Raw genomic sequence first — 20,005 nt, 5'->3', positions numbered from 1 at the left:
TCGCTACAAGGGATTCTCTTGTAAGTGCAGCACAAAATATGCAAAAATCTGCTAAATCATTTTACAAAAACCTTTAAATATTATTGTATTTGGATTGTTGTTCTACATTTTTTTAACAATACCTCCATGCACAAACAGTGCAGGATAAATTTTGGGATTATTTTCATCTGTTTTATACAGTATGTTTCTAAAATAAAACTGTTGTTTTACAATCTTGAGCATGTGGTAGTTTATTGAAGTTTATTGTAATGCCATTGCTTATAGCTGCCAGTCATTTGATTTTTAGCCTTTGTCACTTACAGTGTTGATCTAAATGCAAACTAGGCTCTAATTGAACGTAAAATTGTGCATTTCTAAATGGTGCAAGGTACGAAGGAGAAACAAGGTCTCCAGAACGACCATGATTCACCCACCCTTCATCCTGGTTGAATCATGGTCATTCTGGAGACCTTGGATTAAAGTTTAACTAGGTGTTGATTTTGAAAAGTGTACGATAACACGTGTTTCGTCGACAGTGAAACAGCGTCGCGATTTCAATGGTGAATCAATGTCACAATATCAACGTTGATCCAATTTGCAAAATCAAATGGTAATTCAACATTGATTCAACCACGGTTAGGGTTGCCACCTTCAATACAGAGAAATAAGGGACGCCAGGGGACGGTGGGGGGGACGGGGGGGGGGGGGCCCCTCAGGGCCTCAACAACCACAGGTCCGATGACGAGCCAGTGGTGGTAAATCACAACTTAAAACATGTTTTCATAAAAATATTAATTACTAATGAACTTTAGTAATTGTATAAGGTTACGTGAACACTGATTTAGGATAAAATATTTGTCATTGTTTGCAAACAGTAACACCATCCAAACAGTGAAACCACATAATAAATAACCGATCTATAAACATTTCTAATTTCATGTAAAACACACAATTTTTTTTATTATTATTATTGGTAAGTTAATCTATTTTATATAGTCTATTGTTAATTCTACAGTAGCCTATTGAATAATGCAATCATTTAAATTAGTTAAGTTGTTTATTTGCTTCACTTAGGCACTATATTTTTATAGTTAAATATCTCTCTCTTATATTTTATTAAAATAATGCTTATGTGTCTGACTGTACACCTTTACTGTAATAAATCGCTAACACTTTAAAATAAGGTTCATTAGTTAACTATATTAATTAACATTAACTAATAATGAACTGCACTTATACAGCAATTGTTCATCTTTGTTCATGTTAATTTCCACATTTAATAATACTTGTAATGCGCTGTGAACTAACATGAACAAACAATGAACAGTTTTTTTTTCTATTGACTAACATTAACAAAGATGAATAAATGCTGTAACAAATGTATTTCTTACTCATTGTTAGTTGATACACTAATGTTTAAAAAATGAACTTTATTATAAAGTGTATGAATGTTGTTCTCCCGAGCATCTGAAAAGCCACCGTGTGCAACAGAGAACACACGCCGACAAATTGTGCTTGATACTCATTTCCGCTCACACTTTCCAGCCAAGTATTTTGAATCTTCCCACTTTCATTGGTACTTTTGCATCTGCTTTTGTTTCAGCGCAGGACGGGGTGGGGGCTTGGGGGGGTTACTGGAGCAGCTGGCAAGAGACCCGCCCTCCTCTGACTCTGATTGGCCGTGAACCTGAAACAAACCAATCAATCCACCGATGGCAGAGAGTATTACCCAATCAGAATAGGACGAGCCTTCACAGAATGCCGGTGGGATGACCTGCATGAGATGCTGCATTGAAGACAACTCCGAGAATCCCGTATTGATTCAAAATGGGACGCGCTATTTTATTCTCAAATACGGGACGATTCCGTATTTTAAGGGACAGGTGGCAACCCTAACGGTACCTGACATTGTTTCAACATTGAAATACCGGCTGGGGAGTGCACATGTGACGGTCTTGCTTGGTCGGTCTGCTTTCTGCACAAATGGAGACGGTGTGTGTAAATAGGGTTTTCATCGATTCAGAATGAGAATAAACCATTTCCACAGCAATACTTCATTAACTCTGCTCTGTTTATTTAAAACAGTTTTCTCTTTTTTTTATTCTGTCACTCAAATTATTTTTTTACTTTGTGATCGTATAGTGTTTCAGTTGCAAATATTTACAGGTTGAATATAGATTACACATTTTCAATTGATTATAAATCACAAATCAATGAATAAAGATCCTCAATGAATCACAGAGCAATACAATTAAACTTAATCAAGGGAAACATCTCCACCTAGCGGAGAACTTGAGCAACTCATTTTGATTAAAACAATTTCACAAACATTTAACAGCATACCTGCACAAATGGAGACGGTGTGTGTAAATAGGGTTTTCATCGATTCAGAATGAGAATAAACCATTTCTACATGAAACACAAGGCAACACACAATTTGATTACCATCGGGTCTCTAAACACGTTATAAATCAATATTGAGCAACACACTCGAAGCCAAACAAGGCTTAACAGAGTTCCAACATATTCATTGAAAGATACAGCCACAATAAAGCAACTACTTATTTGTTAAGGACACTTATAAATGGTAATTCTCAGACCGTGAAAAACGTGCAACTCACCCACAGCAATACTTCATTAACTCTGCTGTGGGCGGTCCCTACTCCACACGCTAAATCACATCACACAGCACATACATGGCGCTGTCCCCATTTATGCATTAATTTAACATTCCTTTTAACTCCGTTACATACACCCCCCTTAAATTATGCTAAACTGGGGAAGCGACAGTACAGTAGGAAAACTTAACACAAGAACCAGAAAAAGGTAAAGAAAACAAAACAAGAAAATGACTGTGAATTTCCTTGACATTTCAGCGTAAATATCAATTACAAAATTCCTCAATAAGAGGTATGCAAGAATGGACTGGTACCAAAATCCAGACTAAACATAGACCAAAGAGATGCCCTAAACACCTCTCTTCACATACACAATTCAAGGATTGAAAAATATCAACTCAAAATGGCAAAAATCTAAGTCGTAACCATATGTATTTACCCATGAAAAATGGTTTTCACCACATCTAAAAGAGAAATCACTGAAGGTGAGGAATCCTGCACGAACTGATTATTCATCTCACAGATCAATCTTTGTGGAGGTTTAATGGTCCTACCAGCCCTAGTTCTGACTGTGCCTGTTTGAAAGTGTTCTGGTTGAGTGCAAACTACAGGGTTAACTGTATCCGGAACAGAATTATTGTCTGCATGTGAAGGTGGAAAAACTGGCATAACCAAGGAATGCTGTGTGGATATCTGGTCCAAGTGATCGTCGGGAGGTAGTCGATCATCCAACAAATGTGGAATGTCACTGGCCTGTTCAGTAGATATAGAGCCGTCACAGCTAACAGAGTCTGCCTTTGAATTGGATTTCTGGACATCCAAAGAATACTGAACTTCAGACAAAGCCACTGAATCGGTTTCATTTCCAGGGAAGTTGGGCTGCTCAGACTGCATAACCCAGTGAGCTGTTCTTTTATCACTGTCGGGATGATCAGGCAAGTCTGAGGTCGCATTGACTGAATGAGACTGAGATGGTAAAGCAATTCCATCATCTTCATACAGAAAGTTGACAGGGAGTAAAAGATTTCTGTGCACAGTCTTTTCTCTGCCTGTTTCTGTGTCCTTTATCCGATAGACATTAATAGGTGATCTCACTGACATCACTTCATAAAGATTGGACTCCCACTTATCTGCAATTTTCCGTTTGCCACGCTCACCTCGATTTGCCAGAAGGACTCGGTCACCAACAGTCAAAGGTAAACCCCTCACTTTCTGATTGTAGAGTTTTGCATGCCGAGCTTGCTCAGTAAAACTGTGCTTCTGTGCAATCTTTGCAGCTTGGCCAAGGTCGCATTTAAGCCTGGATACAAAATCTGAATACTTCACAACAGTATCATCCCTGAGAAAATGTTGAAACATCACATCGACAGGAAGACGTGGGATTCTCCCGAACATCAGATAGAAAGGCGCAAAGCCTGTGGTCTCGTGAACGGTGCAGTTATAACAGAATGTCAGCATTTGCAAAGACTGCGGCCACTTGACTTTGGACTGGGGAGGAAAAGCTCTTATCATGTTCCCTAAGGTTCTGTTGAAGCGTTCAGTGATTCCGTTTCCCATTGGGTGATAAGGAGTGGTGTGAGATTTCTTAACACCGGCCATTTCTAGCAACTCCTACATCAATCTGCTCTCAAAACTCGGACCTTGATCCGAATGTACACGCCTAGGGAATCCGTAAATACAGAAGAGACCGTTCCATAAATGATGAGCAACCTGCTTCGCAGATTGGTTCTTACAGGGAAAAGCATAGGCTAATTTGGTGAAATGGTCTGTTGCTACCAGAACATCCACACTTCTGTTATCACCCTGTTCTGCTGTCCAGAAATCAATGCAGATGAGTACCATCGGCTCAGAGGTGTGTATGTTCTCAAGAGGAGCACGATCTTTTGGTTCAGGGGTCTTGCCGACAATACACCGCATGCAGTTCCTCACATAATTAGCTATGTCCCGTTCCATGCCTGTCCAAAAGAACCGTTGTCTGGCCAACGAAAGTGTCCTGGAGCGACCTTGATGACCAGCAGCATCATGCAGACCATTAAGTACTTGTTGTTTTAGAGCATCTGGGACAATGAATTGATACAACTTTTTGTTCATGTGATTATCTCTTTTAACTCTGAAAAGCATGCCATCTCTAATGGTGAGTTTATTCCAATGCTTAAGAAGCCTTAAGACAGTACAGGGCTCACTAGCACGTTTATGCTTGTCAGAACGTCGGTGTCTTTGAACGTAAAAGAGTGCTCTACTCACTGTGTTATCCTGTGCTTGTGTAGCCGACAGAGTGCTCACACTGAGTGCAGTAGTCTGGTCCACATGGATGAAATGCGGAAAGCTTTCCATGCCCATCATTCGTCCTACACCACCAGAACAGTGTGCATCCAATAGTGCAACTACATCCTGTGAACTCAAAGCACCTGCAGTCATCTGACCTTGGCCACTTACTCCTGTTGCTTCAGAAAGATCATCAGCAGGGCTTAATTACTTGACACTTAGCGGTAAGTCTGAAAGAATCTTGGATCACTTGATCTACAACTCCGTTAACCTGATTGACCAAGAAGTGGTAAGGTTCTGTTACAAGTCAATGGCTTACACTAGACTGAACAAAAGGTTCCCTGCTCAATGCGTCGGGGACAATGTTCTTAGAGCCGGGTACGTATTTCAGGTCAAAGCTGAAAGAGGCTAATTTAGCAACCCAGCGTTGCTCACAAGCATCGAGTCTTGGCTTGGTGAGTATGTAGGTGAGGGGATTATTGTCCGTCCAAGCTGTAAAGTGACGCCCCTTTAACCAATAATGGAACTTGTCACATATCGCCCACTTAAGTCCGAGGAACTCTAGCCTGTGAGCCGGGTAATTCATCTGAGAACGCGAAAGTGTCTTGCTAGCGAATGCCACTGGTCTGGCCATAGTGCTACCCTCTGGGATCTGAGAGAGAACAGCTCCCAAGCCATCAAATGAGGCATCTACAGCTAGTATGAAGTCACGGTTAAAATCAGGGTGTACCAGCGTTACACTTGTGAGAAGGTCCTCCTTTAAAGTGTCAAATGCTTTCTGGCAATTGTCGTTCCAATCTGTTGGTGAAAGTTTAACACACACAGCCTTTGAGTTGAGTTTCCTCCTCCTGCCTCTAGAGCCCGCAGTGTCAGTTTTTGAAATCAGATTGAATAACGGTTTGGCTTTAACAGAGCATCTCTCTATAAAATGTTGGTAGTACAACACCATACCTAAGAATGATCTTATTTTCTTGTGACATGGAGTGCTTCCGTCAGAGTCCATCAAGTCCGCTGCTTTAACATCTGTGATGGCCTTAACTTTCCCCGGATCAGTCTTAACACCATCCTCACAAATGACATGTCCAAGAAACTTAACTGATTTTCTCAAGAAATGACATTTTTTAGGTGAAAGCTTGAGATTGTGGACCTTGAGTCTTGAAAACACCATCTCCATCCTTTCAAGTGCAACCTGCTCGTTGGGGGCAAAGACCATGAGATCATCAAGATAGCACAGTAAACTTGTGAAGTTCTTGTCTCCAAAGATTGACATCATCATGCGCATGAATGTCGCGGGACTATTACAGAGGCCTTGTGGCATTGTTATATTCATGCAGCCCAAATGGTGATGAGAGAGCAGTGTATTTCCTATCGTCTTCGTGTAATGGTACATTATAGAAGCCTGAAGTAAGGTCCATAGTCGAGAAGAAAGCATTTCCTCCAAGAGCAGCTAAAGCATCTGACTGGTGTGGCAGAGGATGGGCATCTTTCACAGTCCTTGCATTTAGCCATCGAAAATCAGTACAAATCCTCAAATCACCATTCTTTTTCCACACAAGGACAAGGGGGGAAGCGTACTCACTGTTTGATTTTCTGATTATGCCCTTCTCTTCCATTTCATCCAGTGCTACTCTCAGTTTCTCATAATGACTTGGAGGTACACGACGGTAGGGGAGACGAAAGGGTTTGTCATCCATTAGGCGGATCCGATGTACAAAATCTTTGGCTTCTCCACAGTCCATCTTATTCCTTGAGAATATGGACTCATATTTCTTGATCAGATGGAGTAACTTCGTTTTCCACAACGAAGACACTTCACACGCTGTCAGATCCAGGTCTCTCAATCCCAAGTCATTTAAGGCTTGCACCATCTCATATTCAAATTCCTGGGAACTGTCCTCTAGTTGAATGTGCTGAACTTGAGACTTTATAGGGTCACTCTCTTGAAAATCTTCCACAGCGATACATGGAGAGACATCTGCAATCTTAGCATTTCTTCTTAATGTCAACACACTCTTTGTAGGATTTATAACTTTTATAGGTATCCAACCATTGCCCCATAAAGGTGTAATGACTCTGCCTACCATGATCTGTTTCGGGCCACATCTGGACTGGGTGGGCTCCACCAGCACCGTACTACCCGCAGACAACACAGTGTTGACAGGAAGCTTACCCCATACAAGGTGTTCACTCTGGGGTTGAAGTGTCACACAGTGCTTGAGTTTAACAGTACCAACTTTCTCAGGTACGTGATCGCCTCTCCATCTCTGTGTGTTGGAAAGCAAAGAAATAAACTCTAAACACTCGTTTTGTCCATTACTGCTCGGAAGCGAAATCAATTTCCAGTAGTCATCTGTATTTTTCAGGAGAGTCAGCAAGCTCTTGATGGCGTTGCTGCCCAAGATCATCTCATCAGTCTGGCCTGGAACGACCAGCACAGGTATTATCAGTTTACATCCGTAAACACAGACGGACAAATCATACATCTCGACTCGTGACTCGATGACCACCACAACCAATAATTACAACATCATCGGCAGAAGATTTTGTAAACGCAGAAGTGCTTGCCAGCAAACTAGCTTCAGCTGCCTCACTGAGAGTGCAGGCCATTGAACCACTGTCAAGTTATGCAGCGAAAGACGGGCCATGCTCTACAGACACAGTAGTGTAAAATAATGAATCAGCTCTAGGGACTCTCTGTATTCCTTGAAAGACAGCAGTTTTCCCAGGTGAGACACTGGGTTTTTTCTGTTCAAAAATAGACTCATAATCTTGTGTCACAAATATGGGAGGATTTTCTAATCTCTCTTCTGCACAGACCAGCTAGTTTTCCGGACTGGGCTGGGTGGATTGACTTCTCCACCGAAGACAGGAACGCCTGGAGTGGCCTGGTGATTGACACTGGAAACATAGTCGGTGCTCGCGACAGTGCATCAAGGCGGAATGGGCAGCATCATTACAAATAGAACATGGTAAGGCATCAAGACCTTCGATCCTAGGAAGTCTGGTTTGAGGCTGGCGTCTAGGATGAGATGGAGTTTTGTTAGAATTGGTTAGCAGAACTTTTTCAAGCATGTCAATGACCTTTTCAAGGGCAGAGAAATCTGTGCTTTTTGGTTGTTCACAAGACGTGGGAGCGGGCACTGGAACTGCGTTAACATCAATCTTGTTGATTGAAACTCTTTCACTTTGGCTGCGATGCACTGCACTGGTGGCTTTGAACGATAAATCAGATTGATAGTCATTAAGCACAGCCTGTACTTCATGGGCTGACCATTTGTCAATCGGTTTGGATCTGAAGGTTAAGGCTGAGTCTTTACTTGGGCAGTGTCTGATAAACATGTGGACTATTTCCACACTGGGCTTGTCAAGTGTTTTACCTTGCTCTTGCAAGCATTCAGAAGCGACATCTGCAGCTCTGTTGAGTCTCAGCCAGTAGTCGTATGGATTTTCGTTGTCCTCAGGTAAGGTAGTGTAAAAATCAGCAAGAGGAACAGGTGAGTAATGACTACAACTGAAATGTTTGCGCAGCAGGCTGTAGACAGAGTTCGGGTAGACAGTGGTGGCAGAGCCTGATCCAGAATTTGACTACATCTTTAGCTTTACCACGCAGGTGTACAAGGATTTCCTCCACGTGTTCATCCACATTCAAGTTGCTCTTTTTAACAAATGTCCTCATCAGATCTTCCCATTCCTCAATTTCAATTGTATCTGAACCATCACCTCTGAATGAAGGTGGCTCCTTGAATTTTCTGTGCTGAATCACTTGGCTTTGTGACAAATTAGCCATGTTTGAGGGGCTCTCACTCTTATGATCATCAGTGTGTTGATCATAAAAGCTATGGGAACTGAGATGAGACATAATGTTCTCTGCTAATTGTTGGCCAATTTGATGGACAATTGAACTCATCTGCCCTACCATATCAGGCACACTATCGTTGCTGGGTGTAGATGTGGAGGCTACTCTGTGATTGACATCTGACTGCATGTCTGCTGTATCGTACTCTCGAACAAAACACACCCCTATTGTAAAACCAGGTCTACTATTGCTATTGCCAGTGTCAGGGCTATCCATCGGAAAGGGAATTGGGAAACCTAAAACCCCTCTGCCTCTACCCACTGGAATAGGAGTACATTGATCAGGTAAGTATCTATTGATATTACTCATCTTAAGCAATGAAATACGCTATAATAAGTACAGGTATTAACCCAAGATCAAAGAGCAGAAAGAGAAAAGTCCAATAGAGCGAAAAAGGATAAAGTCAATGAGTCCCTCAATCACCAAAGGCTGTGGAATGATGACGAACAGTTCAACTGATGAAACACGCTTCCAGTCCTAATGCAGCAGCATGGTGATCTCAATCAACTTGCTTGAAGACACGACCCATAGCAACACAGCGGCATCACAACTTCACGGCACCAATGTGATGGTCTTGCTTGGTCGGTCTGCTTTCTGCACAAATGGAGACGGTGTGTGTAAATAGGGTTTTCATCGATTCAGAATGAGAATAAACCATTTCCTCAGCAATACTTCATTAACTCTGCTCTGTTTATTTAAAACAGTTTTCTCTTTTTTTATTCTGTCACTCAAATTATTTTTTTACTTTGTGATCGTATAGTGTTTCAGTTGCAAATATTTACAGGTTGAATATAGATTACACATTTTCAATTGATTATAAATCACAAATCAATGAATAAAGATCCTCAATGAATCACAGACCAATACAATTAAACTTAATCAAGGGAAACATCTCCACCTAGCGGAGAACTTGAGCAACTCATTTTGATTAAAACAATTTCACAAACATTTAACAGCATACCTGCACAAATGGAGACGGTGAGTGTAAATAGGGTTTTCATCGATTCAGAATGAGAATAAACCATTTCTACATGAAACACAAGGCAACACACAATTTGATTACCATCGGGTCTCTAAACACGTTATAAATCAATATTGAGCAACACACTCGAAGCCAAACAAGGCTTAACAGAGTTCCAACATATTCATTGAAAGATACAGCCACAATAAAGCAACTACTTATTTGTTAAGGACACTTATAAATGGTAATTCTCAGACCGTGAAAAACGTGCAACTCACCCACAGCAATACTTCATTAACTCTGCTGTGGGCGGTCCCTACTCCACACGCTAAATCACATCACACAGCACATACATGGCGCTGTCCCCATTTATGCATTAATTTAACATTCCTTTTAACTCCGTTACATACACCCCCCTTAAATTATGCTAAACTGGGGAAGCGACAGTACAGTAGGAAAACTTAACACAAGAACCAGAAAAAGGTAAAGAAAACAAAACAAGAAAATGACTGTGAATTTCCTTGACATTTCAGCGTAAATATCAATTACAAAATTCCTCAATAAGAGGTATGCAAGAATGGACTGGTACCAAAATCCAGACTAAACATAGACCAAAGAGATGCCCTAAACACCTCTCTTCACATACACAATTCAAGGATTGAAAAATATCAACTCAAAATGGCAAAAATCTAAGTCGTAACCATATGTATTTACCCATGAAAAATGGTTTTCACCACATCTAAAAGAGAAATCACTGAAGGTGAGGAATCCTGCACGAACTGATTATTCATCTCACAGATCAATCTTTGTGGAGGTTTAATGGTCCTACCAGCCCTAGTTCTGACTGTGCCTGTTTGAAAGTGTTCTGGTTGAGTGCAAACTACAGGGTTAACTGTATCCGGAACAGAATTATTGTCTGCATGTGAAGGTGGAAAAACTGGCATAACCAAGGAATGCTGTGTGGATATCTGGTCCAAGTGATCGTCGGGAGGTAGTCGATCATCCAACAAATGTGGAATGTCACTGGCCTGTTCAGTAGATATAGAGCCGTCACAGCTAACAGAGTCTGCCTTTGAATTGGATTTCTGGACATCCAAAGAATACTGAACTTCAGACAAAGCCACTGAATCGGTTTCATTTCCAGGGAAGTTGGGCTGCTCAGACTGCATAACCCAGTGAGCTGTTCTTTTATCACTGTCGGGATGATCAGGCAAGTCTGAGGTCGCATTGACTGAATGAGACTGAGATGGTAAAGCAATTCCATCATCTTCATACAGAAAGTTGACAGGGAGTAAAAGATTTCTGTGCACAGTCTTTTCTCTGCCTGTTTCTGTGTCCTTTATCCGATAGACATTAATAGGTGATCTCACTGACATCACTTCATAAAGATTGGACTCCCACTTATCTGCAATTTTCCGTTTGCCACGCTCACCTCGATTTGCCAGAAGGACTCGGTCACCAACAGTCAAAGGTAAACCCCTCACTTTCTGATTGTAGAGTTTTGCATGCCGAGCTTGCTCAGTAAAACTGTGCTTCTGTGCAATCTTTGCAGCTTGGCCAAGGTCGCATTTAAGCCTGGATACAAAATCTGAATACTTCACAACAGTATCATCCCTGAGAAAATGTTGAAACATCACATCGACAGGAAGACGTGGGATTCTCCCGAACATCAGATAGAAAGGCGCAAAGCCTGTGGTCTCGTGAACGGTGCAGTTATAACAGAATGTCAGCATTTGCAAAGACTGCGGCCACTTGACTTTGGACTGGGGAGGAAAAGCTCTTATCATGTTCCCTAAGGTTCTGTTGAAGCGTTCAGTGATTCCGTTTCCCATTGGGTGATAAGGAGTGGTGTGAGATTTCTTAACACCGGCCATTTCTAGCAACTCCTACATCAATCTGCTCTCAAAACTCGGACCTTGATCCGAATGTACACGCCTAGGGAATCCGTAAATACAGAAGAGACCGTTCCATAAATGATGAGCAACCTGCTTCGCAGATTGGTTCTTACAGGGAAAAGCATAGGCTAATTTGGTGAAATGGTCTGTTGCTACCAGAACATCCACACTTCTGTTATCACCCTGTTCTGCTGTCCAGAAATCAATGCAGATGAGTACCATCGGCTCAGAGGTGTGTATGTTCTCAAGAGGAGCACGATCTTTTGGTTCAGGGGTCTTGCCGACAATACACCGCATGCAGTTCCTCACATAATTAGCTATGTCCCGTTCCATGCCTGTCCAAAAGAACCGTTGTCTGGCCAACGAAAGTGTCCTGGAGCGACCTTGATGACCAGCAGCATCATGCAGACCATTAAGTACTTGTTGTTTTAGAGCATCTGGGACAATGAATTGATACAACTTTTTGTTCATGTGATTATCTCTTTTAACTCTGAAAAGCATGCCATCTCTAATGGTGAGTTTATTCCAATGCTTAAGAAGCCTTAAGACAGTACAGGGCTCACTAGCACGTTTATGCTTGTCAGAACGTCGGTGTCTTTGAACGTAAAAGAGTGCTCTACTCACTGTGTTATCCTGTGCTTGTGTAGCCGACAGAGTGCTCACACTGAGTGCAGTAGTCTGGTCCACATGGATGAAATGCGGAAAGCTTTCCATGCCCATCATTCGTCCTACACCACCAGAACAGTGTGCATCCAATAGTGCAACTACATCCTGTGAACTCAAAGCACCTGCAGTCATCTGACCTTGGCCACTTACTCCTGTTGCTTCAGAAAGATCATCAGCAGGGCTTAATTACTTGACACTTAGCGGTAAGTCTGAAAGAATCTTGGATCACTTGATCTACAACTCCGTTAACCTGATTGACCAAGAAGTGGTAAGGTTCTGTTACAAGTCAATGGCTTACACTAGACTGAACAAAAGGTTCCCTGCTCAATGCGTCGGGGACAATGTTCTTAGAGCCGGGTACGTATTTCAGGTCAAAGCTGAAAGAGGCTAATTTAGCCACCCAGCGTTGCTCACAAGCATCGCGTCTTGGCTTGGTGAGTATGTAGGTGAGGGGATTATTGTCCGTCCAAGCTGTAAAGTGACGCCCCTTTAACCAATAATGGAACTTGTCACATATCGCCCACTTAAGTCCGAGGAACTCTAGCCTGTGAGCCGGGTAATTCATCTGAGAACGCGAAAGTGTCTTGCTAGCGAATGCCACTGGTCTGGCCATAGTGCTACCCTCTGGGATCTGAGAGAGAACAGCTCCCAAGCCATCAAATGAGGCATCTACAGCTAGTATGAAGTCACGGTTAAAATCAGGGTGTACCAGCGTTACACTTGTGAGAAGGTCCTCCTTTAAAGTGTCAAATGCTTTCTGGCAATTGTCGTTCCAATCTGTTGGTGAAAGTTTAACACACACAGCCTTTGAGTTGAGTTTCCTCCTCCTGCCTCTAGAGCCCGCAGTGTCAGTTTTTGAAATCAGATTGAATAACGGTTTGGCTTTAACAGAGCATCTCTCTATAAAATGTTGGTAGTACAACACCATACCTAAGAATGATCTTATTTTCTTGTGACATGGAGTGCTTCCGTCAGAGTCCATCAAGTCCGCTGCTTTAACATCTGTGATGGCCTTAACTTTCCCCGGATCAGTCTTAACACCATCCTCACAAATGACATGTCCAAGAAACTTAACTGATTTTCTCAAGAAATGACATTTTTTAGGTGAAAGCTTGAGATTGTGGACCTTGAGTCTTGAAAACACCATCTCCATCCTTTCAAGTGCAACCTGCTCGTTGGGGGCAAAGACCATGAGATCATCAAGATAGCACAGTAAACTTGTGAAGTTCTTGTCTCCAAAGATTGACATCATCATGCGCATGAATGTCGCGGGACTATTACAGAGGCCTTGTGGCATTGTTATATTCATGCAGCCCAAATGGTGATGAGAGAGCAGTGTATTTCCTATCGTCTTCGTGTAATGGTACATTATAGAAGCCTGAAGTAAGGTCCATAGTCGAGAAGAAAGCATTTCCTCCAAGAGCAGCTAAAGCATCTGACTGGTGTGGCAGAGGATGGGCATCTTTCACAGTCCTTGCATTTAGCCATCGAAAATCAGTACAAATCCTCAAATCACCATTCTTTTTCCACACAAGGACAAGGGGGGAAGCGTACTCACTGTTTGATTTTCTGATTATGCCCTTCTCTTCCATTTCATCCAGTGCTACTCTCAGTTTCTCATAATGACTTGGAGGTACACGACGGTAGGGGAGACGAAAGGGTTTGTCATCCATTAGGCGGATCCGATGTACAAAATCTTTGGCTTCTCCACAGTCCATCTTATTCCTTGAGAATATGGACTCATATTTCTTGATCAGATGGAGTAACTTCGTTTTCCACAACGAAGACACTTCACACGCTGTCAGATCCAGGTCTCTCAATCCCAAGTCATTTAAGGCTTGCACCATCTCATATTCAAATTCCTGGGAACTGTCCTCTAGTTGAATGTGCTGAACTTGAGACTTTATAGGGTCACTCTCTTGAAAATCTTCCACAGCGATACATGGAGAGACATCTGCAATCTTAGCATTTCTTCTTAATGTCAACACACTCTTTGTAGGATTTATAACTTTTATAGGTATCCAACCATTGCCCCATAAAGGTGTAATGACTCTGCCTACCATGATCTGTTTCGGGCCACATCTGGACTGGGTGGGCTCCACCAGCACCGTACTACCCGCAGACAACACAGTGTTGACAGGAAGCTTACCCCATACAAGGTGTTCACTCTGGGGTTGAAGTGTCACACAGTGCTTGAGTTTAACAGTACCAACTTTCTCAGGTACGTGATCGCCTCTCCATCTCTGTGTGTTGGAAAGCAAAGAAATAAACTCTAAACACTCGTTTTGTCCATTACTGCTCGGAAGCGAAATCAATTTCCAGTAGTCATCTGTATTTTTCAGGAGAGTCAGCAAGCTCTTGATGGCGTTGCTGCCCAAGATCATCTCATCAGTCTGGCCTGGAACGACCAGCACAGGTATTATCAGTTTACATCCGTAAACACAGACGGACAAATCATACATCTCGACTCGTGACTCGATGACCACCACAACCAATAATTACAACATCATCGGCAGAAGATTTTGTAAACGCAGAAGTGCTTGCCAGCAAACTAGCTTCAGCTGCCTCACTGAGAGTGCAGGCCATTGAACCACTGTCAAGTTATGCAGCGAAAGACGGGCCATGCTCTACAGACACAGTAGTGTAAAATAATGAATCAGCTCTAGGGACTCTCTGTATTCCTTGAAAGACAGCAGTTTTCCCAGGTGAGACACTGGGTTTTTTCTGTTCAAAAATAGACTCATAATCTTGTGTCACAAATATGGGAGGATTTTCTAATCTCTCTTCTGCACAGACCAGCTAGTTTTCCGGACTGGGCTGGGTGGATTGACTTCTCCACCGAAGACAGGAACGCCTGGAGTGGCCTGGTGATTGACACTGGAAACATAGTCGGTGCTCGCGACAGTGCATCAAGGCGGAATGGGCAGCATCATTACAAATAGAACATGGTAAGGCATCAAGACCTTCGATCCTAGGAAGTCTGGTTTGAGGCTGGCGTCTAGGATGAGATGGAGTTTTGTTAGAATTGGTTAGCAGAACTTTTTCAAGCATGTCAATGACCTTTTCAAGGGCAGAGAAATCTGTGCTTTTTGGTTGTTCACAAGACGTGGGAGCGGGCACTGGAACTGCGTTAACATCAATCTTGTTGATTGAAACTCTTTCACTTTGGCTGCGATGCACTGCACTGGTGGCTTTGAACGATAAATCAGATTGATAGTCATTAAGCACAGCCTGTACTTCATGGGCTGACCATTTGTCAATCGGTTTGGATCTGAAGGTTAAGGCTGAGTCTTTACTTGGGCAGTGTCTGATAAACATGTGGACTATTTCCACACTGGGCTTGTCAAGTGTTTTACCTTGCTCTTGCAAGCATTCAGAAGCGACATCTGCAGCTCTGTTGAGTCTCAGCCAGTAGTCGTATGGATTTTCGTTGTCCTCAGGTAAGGTAGTGTAAAAATCAGCAAGAGGAACAGGTGAGTAATGACTACAACTGAAATGTTTGCGCAGCAGGCTGTAGACAGAGTTCGGGTAGACAGTGGTGGCAGAGCCTGATCCAGAATTTGACTACATCTTTAGCTTTACCACGCAGGTGTACAAGGATTTCCTCCACGTGTTCATCCACATTCAAGTTGCTCTTTTTAACAAATGTCCTCATCAGATCTTCCCATTCCTCAATTTCAATTGTATCTGAACCATCACCTCTGAATGAAGGTGGCTCCTTGAATTTTCTGTGCTGAATCACTTGGCTTTGTGACAAATTAGCCATGTTTGAGGGGCTCTCACTCTTATGATCATCAGTGTGTTGATCATAAAAGCTATGGGAACTGAGATGAGACATAATGTTCTCTGCTAATTGTTGGCCAATTTGATGGACAATTGAACTCATCTGCCCTACCATATCAGGCACACTATCGTTGCTGGGTGTAGATGTGGAGGCTACTCTGTGATTGACATCTGACTGCATGTCTGCTGTATCGTACTCTCGAACAAAACACACCCCTATTGTAAAACCAGGTCTACTATTGCTATTGCCAGTGTCAGGGCTATCCATCGGAAAGGGAATTGGGAAACCTAAAACCCCTCTGCCTCTACCCACTGGAATAGGAGTACATTGATCAGGTAAGTATCTATTGATATTACTCATCTTAAGCAATGAAATACGCTATAATAAGTACAGGTATTAACCCAAGATCAAAGAGCAGAAAGAGAAAAGTCCAATAGAGCGAAAAAGGATAAAGTCAATGAGTCCCTCAATCACCAAAGGCTGTGGAATGATGACGAACAGTTCAACTGATGAAACACGCTTCCAGTCCTAATGCAGCAGCATGGTGATCTCAATCAACTTGCTTGAAGACACGACCCATAGCAACACAGCGGCATCACAACTTCACGGCACCAATGTGATGGTCTTGCTTGGTCGGTCTGCTTTCTGCACAAATGGAGACGGTGTGTGTAAATAGGGTTTTCATCGATTCAGAATGAGAATAAACCATTTCCTCAGCAATACTTCATTAACTCTGCTCTGTTTATTTAAAACAGTTTTCTCTTTTTTTATTCTGTCACTCAAATTATTTTTTTACTTTGTGATCGTATAGTGTTTCAGTTGCAAATATTTACAGGTTGAATATAGATTACACATTTTCAATTGATTATAAATCACAAATCAATGAATAAAGATCCTCAATGAATCACAGACCAATACAATTAAACTTAATCAAGGGAAACATCTCCACCTAGCGGAGAACTTGAGCAACTCATTTTGATTAAAACAATTTCACAAACATTTAACAGCATACCTGCACAAATGGAGACGGTGAGTGTAAATAGGGTTTTCATCGATTCAGAATGAGAATAAACCATTTCTACATGAAACACAAGGCAACACACAATTTGATTACCATCGGGTCTCTAAACACGTTATAAATCAATATTGAGCAACACACTCGAAGCCAAACAAGGCTTAACAGAGTTCCAACATATTCATTGAAAGATACAGCCACAATAAAGCAACTACTTATTTGTTAAGGACACTTATAAATGGTAATTCTCAGACCGTGAAAAACGTGCAACTCACCCACAGCAATACTTCATTAACTCTGCTGTGGGCGGTCCCTACTCCACACGCTAAATCACATCACACAGCACATACATGGCGCTGTCCCCATTTATGCATTAATTTAACATTCCTTTTAACTCCGTTACACACAGGAGCATGACATTGCAGAAAATGTGCGATCACAAATGTAGCCTATGTTGATCCAAATATGGAAAACACTTTCGAATTTAATAATATGAGGTTCTCTCTAGAGATGTTTTGCCACATTTCTTTAATTAAGGATGATCGATGCGTAGTATTGTGACGGTTGGTGAAAGGACAGTCTGGAAGCAATAGCGAGTTTACAGTTTAATGAGAAGATATAGCAGTGGTACATAAACAATGACGATGAGACAACGATACTCCGAGGAGATGGTGAAGCGGTGAGAAGTCCAGATGATGGTGGAGAGAAGGTGAGTAATCCGGGTGTTGACGGCGTGAGGCAGCAGGAGAGAGTGAATCAGAAGCCAGACGGGGTTAAACACAACGACATGAAACAACGATCTCACAAACACAAGACGTGAGACAAGCATTATATAGGAGATGAGTAATGAGTGGCAGCTGTTGCTGATACAATTAACGGAGACGGCCACAACTAATCAGTGCAGACGCAGAACACACAGAATTCACCACAAAGTGTAAACAACCCGAGATCACGGTTTACCAACCGTGACAAGTATATGGGGTTTCCATTTGCCTGAACTTCAAGTGAATGGTGGGGCAAAATGAAAATCCAGCACTCTCACATTTCTTCTTTTCTCCCTTAAAAAACATTTTTGTCCATTCTGATGCAAAATTTTTACCGAACTAATGGCTGTTGATCACTATTTGAATTGAATTCTGCCAAAGTGAATGCTTGTAAATATGTGGTCGTTAAATGCGTAACGTTATGGGATTAGGTATGCTCATGTCTGAAAATAATATATGAAAAACAATATATTTCACATAAAGCCATTAGGTTTGTAACAAACGGACTGGCGACAGAAGATTAAGGTTAACTGGTATTTTTTTGAGGAAGGCAGAATATAACAGTGGGTGAGTAGTAGATGGAAGTAGGAGGATCCTTGCACACGGGTAATGCACTTCCCAGATGGGGTGAACAGACTGGAGGATGTTGAGCACACACCTCAGTGATGGTGAGTAGTAGAGGTACTGACCGAGGTAACACTGGAACCACGGGATGGAAAAGGCAGATCACTATGAGAGAAGGTAAACACAATCTGGAAGTATTCGCAGGCATCAACTCAAGTAACTTTACAGGAGAATGTTCCGCTGAATAGTCACGAGATCAGACAGGTGAGGATTTGAGGTGTGTGCTTATATAGTGCTGGGGCAGATTGGTGATTGGATGGTGAGCAGGTGCTGATGATTAATATTCAGGTGAGGGAGTGCATTGTGATGAGCCTGACCAACTTGAGACAAAGATATAGCTTATATTTATTTAGTAGCCTACTTATTTTTAATGTAAATAATAGAATTAATTGTAAAACTGAACGTTTCTTTTTTTATTGTGTTAAGCATATGATGGCTCGCATTTGAATTTGTGACAGGCCGCAGGTTGAGAACCACTGGTATAACCTGAGGTAGACACTTATACATCGGATGAATTAACAAAGATACAACTTCACAGTGAACTCATTTAAATAAGAAATCAGATAATAAAACTCTCTGATATAACATAAAGATGTGAATCACACTCGTATGACATTTGGACATCAAAAAATTTGAAATGTCTGAATCTTTCCCTTTCTGTAACCAGTACCTTCTTTGGTAGGTTCTCACTTACATGGAAACATGTTTCATGCTCAGTCAAAACAAAAAAGTTATTTTGCTGAAAACTGGCATGTTTTCATTAGTACTCGTTCAAACAAAGAGTCCAACACAATACTCAACATCACATCTTACCCACTTTGTGAGATTGACAGTGGCTTGTGAATCAACATGGAGAAATTCAGTTATATTTTTTGAAAATTCAAGTGTGTCAAGTCAACACATTTAGTGTCTTTATAGACAAGCATTCCCAGTGATATGCTACTGCAAACTGGTGTTTCTTTGCATGCAAAATTGTCAAAGTTTTTGAAGTTCTTAACATAATCTTTACAAATGTTGTGTTTAGCTTCAAATCTGATGGTCCAGATATTAATGAGTAGTCCAATCTTTCTAATGCACCTTGTAAAATTAAAATTAAAATGATGTTTTGGAAACAAGTTTTTTGAAGGGCACAGTTCTTTAAAGAGTTTATGGTGTTCAGTAATAAGGTGCTTTAAATAAACTTTCATGCCCTCAGTGACTAAGTAAGAGAACACAATGTTTATGATGTTCAACAACAAGAGCAACAGGTGCCACTGCAAATCATCATCTGGTACCAGGTCATGAAATATCAAAGGTGTGTTTGTGACTAAACACAGTGTTCACGATGCATTTAAGCCTATCCCCATGTCCTCCGCTCTAAGAGTCCTCCTGTAATGACTGTCCAAGCCACTAGGGAGCGTTGTCTGCTAACTCATGCAACCACTCTCCCAGCCATTGGTTGGCACCCCCTGCTCTTTACTGAGAGAACTCTCCAGGCCACTAGGTGGCACTAACGGCTGTGAACTCATTAATTAAGACTGTATTCCACCTGTATTTTGACATATTTAAGTTTGGCAGTTTCAATGAGCTGTATCTGTC

The sequence above is a fragment of the Carassius auratus genome, chromosome 29 (assembly GCF_003368295.1).
Source record: "Carassius auratus strain Wakin chromosome 29, ASM336829v1, whole genome shotgun sequence".
Taxonomy (NCBI): domain Eukaryota; kingdom Metazoa; phylum Chordata; class Actinopteri; order Cypriniformes; family Cyprinidae; genus Carassius; species Carassius auratus.
The sequence above is the reverse complement of the archived record's forward strand: the minus strand, read 5'-3'. Positions refer to the sequence as shown.